The sequence below is a fragment of the Triticum aestivum genome, chromosome 5B (genome assembly GCF_018294505.1).
Source record: "Triticum aestivum cultivar Chinese Spring chromosome 5B, IWGSC CS RefSeq v2.1, whole genome shotgun sequence".
Lineage (NCBI taxonomy): Eukaryota > Viridiplantae > Streptophyta > Magnoliopsida > Poales > Poaceae > Triticum > Triticum aestivum.
In genome coordinates, this window is record NC_057807.1 from 91,543,962 (window position 1) to 91,556,098 (window position 12,137).

Genomic DNA, 12,137 nt, shown 5'->3' on the forward strand with positions numbered 1-12,137 from the left:
CTTGGCAATTCGGATATGTAGATCTCCTTCTCTATAACCGACTCTGTGTAACCCTAGCCCCCTCCGATGTTTATATAAACTGGAGGGTTTAGTCCATAGGATAACAACAAGCATAATCATAGGCTAGCTTCTAGGGTTTAGCCTCTACGATCTCGCGGTAGATCAACTCTTGTAACACTCATATCATCAAGATCAATCAAGCAGGAAGTATGGTATTACCTCCATCGAGAAGGCCCGAACCTGGGTAAATATTGTGTCCCCCGCCTCCTGTTACCATTAGCCTTAGACGCACAGTTCGGGACCCCCTACCCGAGGTCCACCGGTTTTGACACTGACAACACCGTCGAAGCAAAATTGTTTGCCGATTCCAGCAAAATCCGACGCTGCTTCCAGCACAAAAAGAGTTAGGAAGGCTGCCGGATCACCGCCTCTGTAGCATGGTGAAAGGATCGATATAGTTGACTAGAGGGGGGTGAATAGGCAACTAACAATTTTTAGCTTTTCTTTGCCAAATTAAAGTTTGCATCAAAGTAGGTTGTCTAGATATGCAACTAGGTGAGCAACCTATATGATGCAACAACATAAGCACACAAGCAAGCAAAGGATAAAACACAATATAGCTTGCTCAAGTAAATATAGCTTGCTCAATATAGCTTGCTCAATATAGCAAAGGATAAAACACAAGCAAGCAAAGGATAAAACACAACAACAATATAGCTTGCTCAATATGTCTTGATCGTAGTGATACACATGTTCATGCCAAAAGATATAAGATAGTAATGATAGTACCACTTACTTGTGGCACTACCATGTAAGTCATATTGGTATAAAACGCATGAAGAAGCTCCATGTTGATGGATCTTTGGACTCACTCGTTTTTGAAAAGTTTGAGACATGCAAACCATGTCTATTGGTGTATACGCATGAAGAAACTCCATGCAGATGGATCGTTTGGACTCACTTGATTTTGAATCACTTGAGATATGCAAATCTTACCACATGGGCAAGATGACTGAAAAGCCTCGTTTTCAGTAAGATGGAACAAGATAGCAACTTGTTGGAAGTAACACATTTTGATGTGTGCAGTCCAATGAGTGCTGAGGCATGCAGTGAATATCATTATGTTCTTACTTCATAGATGATTCGAGTAGATGTTGAGTATATTTACTTGATGAAACACAAGTCTGAATTATTGAATGGTTCAAGTAATTTCAGAGTGAAGTTGAAGATCATTGTGACAAGAGGATAAAATGTCTATGATATGATCATAGAGATGAGTATCTGAGTTACGAGTTTGGCACACAATTAAGACATTGTGGAGATTGTTTTCACAACCAATACCGCCTGAAACACCATAGTGTGATGGTGTGTCCGAACATCATAACTGCACCCTATTGGATATGGTGCAAACCATGATGTCTCTTATCGAATTACCACTAACGTTTATAGGTTAGGCACTAGAGACAACCACATTCACTTTAAATAGGGCACCACGTAATTCCGTTGAGATGACACCATATGAACTATGGTTTAGAGAAACCTAAGTTGTCATTTCTTAAAGGTTTGGGGCTGCGACGCTTATGTGAAAAAGTTTCGGGTTGATAAGCTCGAACCCAAAGCGGATAAAATGCATCTTCATAGGACACCCAAAACAGTTGGGTATACCTCCTAATTCAAATCCAAAAGCAATAGGGATTGTTTCTTGAATCGGGTCCTTTCTCGAGGAAAAGTTTGTCTCGAAAAGTTGAGTGGGAGGATGGTGGAGACTTGATATGGTTATTGAACCGTCACTACAACTAGTGTGTAGCAGGGCACAGGAAGTTGTTCCTGTGGCACCTACACCAATTGAAGTAGAAGCTTATGATAGTGATCATGAAACTTCGGATCAAGTCACTACCGTACCTCGTAGGGTGACAAGGATGCGTACTGCTTCAGAGTGGTACAGTAATCCTGTCTTGAAGGTCATGTTGCTAGACAACAATAAACCTATGAGCTATGGAGAAGCGATGGTGGGCCCATATTCCGACAAATGGTTAGAAGCCATGAAATCCGAGATAGGATCCATGTATCAGAACAAAGCATGGACTTTGGTGGACTTGCCTGATGATCGGCAAGCCATTGAGATAAATGGATCTTTAAGAAGAAGACGGACGTGGACGGTAATGTCACCATCTATGAAGCTCGACTTGTGGCGAAGAGTTCTTCACAAGTTCAAGGAATTGACTACGATGAGATTTTCTCATCCGTAGCGATGCTTAAGTCCGTCGGAATCATGTTAACATTAGCTGCATTTGTGAAATCAGGCAGATGGACGTCAAAACGAGTTTCCTTACCAGTTTTCATAAGGAAAGGTTGTATGTGATACAATCAGAAAGGTTTTGTCGATCCTAAGGATGCTAAAAGGTATGCTAGCTCCAGCGATCCTTCCATGGACTGGAGTAACCATCTCGAAGTTGGAATATGCACTTTGATAAGATGATCAAAGATTTTAGGTTTATACAAAGTTTATGAGAAACTTGTATTTCCAAAGAAGTGAGTGGGAGCACTATAGAATTTCTGATGGGTATATGTTGTTGACATATTGATGATCAGAAATGATGTAGAATTTCTGGAAAGCATATAGGGTTATTTGAAAGATGTTTTTCAATAGAAAACCTGGATTAAGCTACTTGAGCATTGAGCATCAAGATCTATGAGGATAGATCAAAAACGCTTAATGGTACTTTCAAATGAGCATATACCCTGACATGATGTTGAAGGTGTTCAAGATGGATCAGTCAAAGAAGGAGTTCTTGCCTGAGATGTAAGGTATGAAGTTAAGACTTAAAGCTCGACCACGGCAGAAAAGAGAGAAAGGACGAAGGTCGTCCCCTATGCTTTAGACGTAGGCTCTACAGTATGCTATGTTGTGTACCGCACCTGATGTGTGCCTTGCTACATATCTGGCAAGAGGGTACAAAGGTGATCAAGGAGTGGATCACCAGATAGCGGTCAAAATTATCCTTAGAGGAATAAGGATATGTTTCTCGGTTATGGAGGTGATAAAGAGTTCGACATAAAGAGTTGCGTCGATGCAAGCTTAACACCTATTCGGATAGCTCTGAGTAGAGAAGCCGGATATGTATAGTGGAACAACCATTTGGAATAGCTCCAAGTAGAGCGTGGAAGCAGCATTTACAATATGACCTAGAGATTTGCAAAGTACATACGGATCTGAATATTGCAGACCCGTTGACTAAAACCTCTCTCACAAGCAAAACATGATCAAACCCCAGAACTCATTGAGTCTTAATCACATGATGATGTGAACTAGTTTAATGACACTAGTAAACTCTTTGAATGTTGGTCACATGCCGATGTGACCTGTGAGTGTTAATCACATGGCGATGTGAACTAGATTATTGACTCTAGTGCAAGTGGGAGACTGTTGGAAATATGCCCTAGAGGCAATAATAAATTACTTATTATTATATTTCCTTGTTCATGATAATCGTTTATTATCCATGCTATAATTGTATTGATAGGAAACTCAGATACATGTGTGGGTACATAGACAACACCATGTCCCTAGTAAGCATCTAATTGACTAGCTCGTTGATCAATAGATGGTTACGGTTTCCTGACCATGGACATTGGATGTCATTGATGACGGGATCACATCATTAGGAGAATGATGTGATGGACAAGACCCAATCCTAAGCCTAACACAAGATCGTGTAGTTCGTATGCTAAAGCTTTTCTAATGTCAAGTATCTTTTCCTTAGACCATGAGATTGTGCAACTCCCGGATACCGTAGGAATGCTTTGGGTGTACCAAACGTCACAACATAACTGGGTGGCTATAAAGGTGCACTACAGGTATCTCCGAAAGTGTCTGTTGGGTTGGCACGAATCGATACTGGGATTTGTCACTCCGTGTAAACAGAGAGGTATCTCTGGGCCCACTCAATAGGACATCATCATAATGTGCACAATGTGACCAAGGGGTTGATCACGGGATGATGTGTTATGGAACAAGTAAAGAGACTTGCCGGTAACGAGATTGAACAAGGTATCGGCATACCAACGATCGAATCTCGGGCAAGTACAAATACCGCTAGACGAAGGGAATTGTATACGGGATTGATTGAGTCCATGACATCGTGGTTCATCCGATGAGATCATCGTGGAACATGTGGGAGCCAACATGGGTATCCAGATCCCGCTATTGGTTATTGGCCGAAGAACGTCTAGGTCATGTCTGCATGGTTCCCGAACCCGTAGGGTCTACACACTTAAGGTTCGATGACGCTAGCATTATAAAGGAAGTTTGTATGTGGTTACCGAATGTTGTTCGGAGTCCCGGATGAGATCCCAAACGTCACAAGGAGTTCCGGAATGGTCCGGAGGTAAAGATTTATATATGGGAAGTCCTATTTTGGCCACCGGAAAATGTTCGGGATTTTTCGGTATTGTACCGGGAAGGTTCTAGAAGGTTTCGGAGTGGGGCCCACCTGCATGGGGGGATCCACATGAACTTGGATAGCGGGGGGCAAGGCCCCACACCCCTAGTCAAGGCGCACCAAGATCCCCCCTTAGAAGGAATAAGATCATATCCCGAAGGGATAAGGTCAAGATCCCTAAAAAGGGGGGATAACAATCGGTGGGGAAGGAAATGATGGGATTTCTTTCCTCCCACCTTTGCCAACGCCCCAATGGACTTGGAGGGCAAGAAACCAGCCCCCTCCACCCCTATATATAGTGGGGAGGCGCATGGGAGCTTTACAAAAGTTTTGGCGCAGCCCTCCCCCTCTCCCAAGTCCTCCTCCTCTCCCGCGGTGCTTGGCGAAGCCCTGCAGGATTGCCACGCTCCTCCACCACCACCACGCCGTCGTGATGCTGCTGGACGGAGTCTTCCCCAACCTCTCCCTCTCACCTTGCTGGATCAAGGAATGGGAGACGTCACCGGGCTGCATGTGTGTTGAACGCGGAGGTGCCGTCCGTTCGGCACTAGGATCTCCGGTGATTTGGATCACGACAAGTACGACTCCTTCAACCCCGTTCTCTTGAACGCTTCCGCTTAGTGATCTACAAGGGTATGTAGATGCACTCTCCTTCCCCTCGTTGCTGGTTTCTCCATAGATAGATCTTGGTGACACGTAGGAAAATTTTGAATTTCTGCTGCGTTCCCCAACACCGACATCATCGGTAGGAAACTGCTCGATGTCTGAATCTGTCCACGGGTAGTGCTATTGAACCCACTCCTCCTCATCGGCGATCTTTCCCTCAGATCCGCTGGCAACTTTTGCACCCAACTGACGCATGAGCTCCTTGTGACGGCTCATGGCCTTCTTCTTAGAAACATGAGCCATATCCTATCCATGAGACTCCATGCAGAAGAGTTTCTTCATCTTGTGGTTGATCTTCTTTGCCCATGAGGGATCCACTCCAGAGGGCTCATAGTCCGCATCATCGTCCGCATCAGCCTCACCCTCTGTCTTCATGTCAGCAGCTTCAGATGGAATCCCATACTTAGGAGCCGGGGTGCCCCAGTTCTCCTTCTTCCTCAGACGTTTGATCTCATGAGAGACTAGCTCTCCAGTCTCCAGCACAACATTAGGATAAACGCGCGCCCAAGCCTTCTCAATTAGCAACACGATGAACGGACCATAGATAGGGCACTTGCGCTAGAGATGGCTGAGATTAGTTCAGACCACATGACATGAGAGATATCCAACGATTCTCCAGTTTTTTTCTCCTTCTCACGTTGGTAGAAGAGAAGCATGTCCACGAGAAAAGAGTGAACCATATCCAAGTTGCCAATACGAGGGAAGAGAGTCTCTTGGAAGATGCAATGAAGGATGTACAGAAAAGCAGGCAACTCATAGGTCTCCTTCTGAGTCACGGGGTGAATCTTCAAAGTACAGTAGGGCCAGAGAGCTTGCTTGTGAGTGTAAGTTGCATTGTAGTGAGGGTGAAAGCCAACTAGGTTCTCAAGTTCTTGATCTTCAACCCCAAGTAACTCCATGAAGGCCTTCCACTTGACAGAAAGCAGCTTGCCATTTTTTATCCAAGTCAGAGTCCTTTCCTCATCAGTTCCAAGATAGACCGTGGCATAAAACTGAGCCACCAAATCAGCATCAAAGTCCTTGTTGAATTGCATGATCCCGAGGATGTTCAGCTGAGAAGACATCTGAAGGGCTTCGCCAAAGTAAGTAGGATCCTTCTCCATAACATCAATGTCGATGGAGCGAACATCAACATAGAGATTCTTCTTTGATTTGATCACATCAAAGTAGATGGAGAACTGAAAGCGGTTCCAGAATGGGCGGTTGACCAAAATGGGTTCTTGATCTTCCGCATAGGGGTTGCGGTGACGCCTTTCCCAAAACTCTTTGGCATTCATCTCTGTCACAGTCTTGCCCCTAGGCTTCGGCTTGTTAGCAATAGACTTCTTGTGCTGAGAAGGAGGTTGAACACTTGAGGATGCAGCCGCTGTCTCAGAGGTGCGATAGCGCTTTGAAGTTCAACGCCCAGGGTTGACACGGCGGACATGCTGCTCAGAAGGGCCATCACCTGGAACCAAACACACGGACAGAAGAAAAAAACACAAGAGAAAGATCATAAGCCACAAAGAAAACAACATGGATCAAAATTTGGTATGAGTATGATGGAAGTGGGCATCCAACGGTAGTACCGGGATCAGGAAGTGGCAGTACCGTCCGAGCAGTAGTACTGCTCCGGGGGAGCGGTAGTACCACTCCAGGCAGGGGAACGGCGGTTCCCTACTGCCGTGGACAAATCCGGCACTACCGAGATGCCGAAATCAAAAATAATCCTACCAAATACCAATCCAAATAGTCTAGACGCCTTCTCCATCCTACTCAAGCCTTGATTTAGCCAAAAACTAGATTTGAAACCTAGGCACATAGAGAATGGGAACGGGGGCAATACCGACATCCATGGCAAGAGGACAAGCTGGGGATCAATTCCACCGAAGGAGATGGAGAGGGACGGCTCGGAGACGGTGGCCCGCCGGAGCCCTCCTGCAGCGAGTCAGCGCTGGCGAGACGAAGAGGACGAGTGGGTTGTGCAAATGTGTATGGGGGAGAAAGAAAACTCCCCGTGCCCCGACATAACCCCCAAGGCCCGCCCCGCAGTGGTAGTACCACTGGGGTGGGCGGTAGTACCGCTTGAAGACCATCAGCGGTAGTACCGCTCAGCCACGAACTCAAAGACTAGACACAAAATGGCTTAGCTCACGAAGGAGAAAGAACTGACGAGAAGATAGAGCAAACACACAGGCAGAAAAACACCAACGAGAAGACAAGAAACACACTCCTCTCCAAGAGAGGGCGGTGACCGAGGCCACCTATGTTTGAGTCAAGAGGTATGGCACCGCGAAGATTTTAACCTTGGGCCCATGACCAACACTCATCTTTGAAGCACACGTACCATCAAAAATGGCTAATGTGAAATACTTGATCAATTTATGCATAATGGGGGCAGGGAGAGTTCATTGAGAGAACAACACCCCCCCTATGTCCATGCCTACACCTAAACAAGATATCAAGTTGAGTATGGTGGGGTGTGCAAGAGTTCAAGATACATTGCTCGAATCAATGATATTTAGCTCATGCCTTAACTTGCGAAATCTTGCTTCATCCAAGGGCTTCGTGAATATATCTGCAAGGTTATCATGAGTGTTGACATACTTGAGTTTGATCTCCCCTTGCCTAATGTGATCCCGGATGAAGTGATACCGAATCTCAATATGCTTTGTCTTGAAGTGTTGCACCGGGTTGAGAGAGATCTTGATGGCACTTTCATTGTCACACCAAAGAGGTACTTCGTCACAAATGACACCGTAATCCTTCAAAGTTTGCCTCATCCATAGAAGTTGAGCACACCAACTACCGGCAGCCACATACTCCGCTTCGGTGGACGAGAGAGACACACAACTTTGCTTCTTAGAAGACCAACTCACCAAAGAGCAACCAAGAAATTGGCACCCTTCGGAGGTGGACTTCCTATACACTCTGTTTCTCAGCCAATTTGAGTCTGAATAGCCCAAAAGATTGAAGTTAGCTCCTCTTGGGTACCATAAGCCAAAATTTGGGGTATGAGCTAAATATCGAAAGATTCACTTGACCGCCACATAGTGACTTAGGTGCTGCTTGAAACCATGCACAAATTCCCACACTCAACATGATATCCGGTCTAGATGCACAAAGGTAAAGCAAGGAGCCAATCATGGAGCGATATAACTTTTGATCCACCACTTTACCATTGGGATCTATGTCAAGTTGGCATTTGACGGGCATTGGAGTGGAGGCTGGCTTGAGATCTCTTATCTTGAATCTCTTGAGCATGTCTTGAGTGTATTTTGCTTGGTTGATGAAGGTGCCTTCTCTTCCTTGCTTGATTTCGAACCCGAGAAAGAACTTCAACTCTCCCATCATGGACATCTTGAACTTTGAGGTCATGAGAGTGGCAAATTCCTCATTGAAAGCTTTGTTAGGGGAACCAAAGATAATATCATCAATATATAGTTGGCATACAAACAATTCCCCTTTGACCTTCTTAGTAAAAAGAGTGGGGTCGATTTTCCCAATTTCAAACCCATGATCTTGCAACAACTCGATAAGATGCCTTGTCCAGTTGGTATACATGATCGGGGAAATAGAGATCCTCGAACCCCGGGGGTTGTTTGACATACACCAACTCATTAATGGGACCATTAAGGAAAGCACTCTTCACATCCATTTGTTGCAACTTGAAGTTATGATGAGAAGCATAAGCAATCAACAAACGAATAGATTCAAGGCAAGCAATAGGAGCAAATGTTTCACCGTAGTCGATACCCTCGACTTGGGAGTATCCTTGTGCTACCAAACAGCCTTGTTGCGAACAATGATCCCATGAGCATCTTGCTTCTTCTTGAATATCCACTTGGTACCAATGACATTATGATTCCATGTTGGCCTAGGCGCCAATCTCCACACCTGGTTGTGCTCGAAGTTGTTGAGTTCTTCATGCATGGCATTGAGCCAATCCGGATCCTCGAGCGCCTCATAGACCTTTTGGGGTTCGACACAAGAAACAAACGCGTGATGTTCACAATAGTTTGCTAATTGTCTACGAGTGCTTACCCCCTTTCTTAGGCTTCCAAGCACATTCTTCATGAGATGATCTTTGGTTGTGAGCTTGGATGCAATCTTAGCGGCAAGACGCTCCAATTCCTCCTGAGGAGTGAGATGAGGAGTGGAAACTTGATCATCTTGAGCGCCATCTTGAGCTTGTTCTTGATCTTGAGCTTGCTCTTGATCTTGAGCTTGCTCTCGATCTTGAACTTGCTCGGGAGGGATAACTCGACCTTGGGTATCACTTGGTGGCTCAATGGGTAGGATATGACCAACACCCATTCTTCTTATGACTTGGGGAGGAATTTCATCGCCTACCTCACAAGTACCACTTTGCTCCACTTGGGAGCCGTTATTCTCGTTAAACTCCACATTACACTCTTGGAAATATGCCCTAGAGGCAATAATAAAATGATTATTATTATATTTCCTTGTTCATGATAATTGTCTATTATTCATGCTATAATTGTGTTATCCGGAAATCGTAATACATGTGTGAATAAATAGACCACAACATGTCCCTAGTAAGCCTCTAGTTGACTAGCTCGTTGATCAACAGATAGTCATGGTTTCCTGACTATGGACATTGGATGTCGTTGATAACGGGATCACATCATTAGGAGAATGATGTGATGGACAAGACCCAATCCTAAGCATAGCACAAGATCGTGTAGTTCGTTTGCTAGAGCTTTTCCAATGTCAAGTATTATTTCCTTAGACCATGAGATCGTGTAACTCCCGGATACCGTAGGAGTGCTTTGGGTGTACCAAACGTCACAACGTAACTGGGTGACTAAAAAGTTATACTACAGGTATCCCCGAAAGTATCTGTTGGGTTGACACGGATCGAGACTGGGATTTGTCACTCCGTATGACGGAGAGGTATCTCTGGGCCCACTCGGTAATGCATCATCATAATGAGCTCAATGTGACCAAGTGTTTGGTCACGGGATCATGCATTATGGTACGAGTAAAGTGACTTGCCGGTAACGAGATTGAACGAGGTATTGGGATACCGACGATCGAATCTTGGGCAAGTAACGTACCGATTGACAAAGGGAATTGTATACGGGATTACTTGAATCCTCGACATCGTGGTTCATCCGATGAGATCATCGAGGAATATGTGGGAGCCAACATGGGATCCAGATCCCGATGTTGGTTATTGACCGGAGAGCTGTCTCGGTCATGTCTGCATGATTGCCGAACCCGTAGGGTCTACACACTTAAGGTTCGGTGACGCTAGGGTTGTAGAGATATTAGTATGCAGAAACCCGAAAGTTGTTCGGAGTCCCGGATGAGATCCCTGACATCATGAGGAGTTCCGGAATGGTCGGGAGGTAAAGAATTCTATATAGGAAGTCCAGTTTCGGCCACCGGGAAAGTTTCGGGGGTCACCGGTATTGTACCGGGACCACCAGAAGGGTCCCGGGGGTCCACCGGGTGGAGGCACCTATCCTGGAGGGCCACATGGGCTGAAAGGGGAAGGGAACCAGCCCCTGGTGGGCTGGTGCGCCCCCCTTGGGCCTCCCCTGCGCCTAGGGTTGGAAACCCTAGGGGTGAGGGGCGCCCCACTTGGCTTGGGGGGCAAGTCCCCCCCTTAGGCCGTCCCCCCCCCCCCCTTGGAGATGGGATCTCCAGGGCCGGCGCAACCCCCCTAGGATCCTATATAAAGAGGGGCAAGGGAGGGCAGCCGCACCCTAGTCCCTGGCGCCTCCTCTCTCCCCGTACCACTTCTCCCTCTCGCTGAGCTTGGCAAAGCCCTGCCGAGATCGCCGCTGCTTCCACCACCACGCCGTCATGCTGCTGGATCTCCATCAACCTCTCCTTCCCACTTGCTGGATTAAGAAGGAGGAGACGTCTTCCCCAACCATATGTGTGTTGAACGCGGAGGTGCTATCCGTTCAGCATTAGGATCATCGATGATTTGGATCACGACGAGTATGACTCCCTCAACCCCATTCTCTTGAACACTTCCACTCGCGATCTACAAGGGTATGTAGATGCACTCCCCTCTCTCGTTGCTAGATGAACTCCATAGATTGATCTTGGTGAAGCGTAGAAATTTTTTATTTTCTGCAACGTTCCCCAATAGTGGCATCATGAGCTAGGTCTATGCGTAGTTCCTTCGCACGAGTAGAACACAAATTTGTTGTGGGCGTAGATGTTGTCAATTTTCTTGCCACTACTAGTCTTATTTTGCTTTGGAGGCATCATGGGATGAAGCAGCCCGGACCGACCTTACACGTACGCTTACGTGAGACAGGTTCCACCGACTGACATGCACTAGTTGCATAAGGTGGCTAGCGGGTGTCTGTCTCTCCCACTTTAGTCAGAGCGGATTCGATGAAAAGGGTCCTTATGAAGGGTAAATAGAAATTGTCATATCACGTTGTGTCTTTTACGTAGGTAAGAAACGTTCTTGCTAGAACCCTATTGCAGCCACGTAAAACATGCAACAACAATTAGAGGACGTCTAACTTGTTTTTGCAGCATATGCCTTGTGATGTGATATGGCCAAAAGTTGTGATGAATGATATATATGTTATGTATGAGATCATGTTCTTGTAATAGGAATCACGACTTGCATGTCGATGAGTATGACAACCGGCAGGAGCCATAGGAGTTGTCTTAATTATTGTAGACGAAGACGGATTCACACCGGGGTGCTCCTCCTCACCGTCTATGGTGTCAACCATACTATTTGGACAGTGAAGTCCTTAATAAAGAGACGAGGCTCTAATACCAATTGAAAGGATCGATATAGTTGACTAGAGGGGGGGTGAATCGGCAACTAACAATTTTTAGCTTTTCTTTACCAAATTAAATTTTGCATCAAAGTAGGTTGTCTAGATATGCAACTAGGTGAGCAACCTATATGATGCAACAATAATAAACACACAAGCAAGCAAAGGATAAAACACAATATAGCTTGCTCAAGTAAAGGTGAGAGGTAACCAAAAGTGGAACAGATGGAGACGAGGATGTGTTACCAAAGTTCCTTCCCTTTGAGGG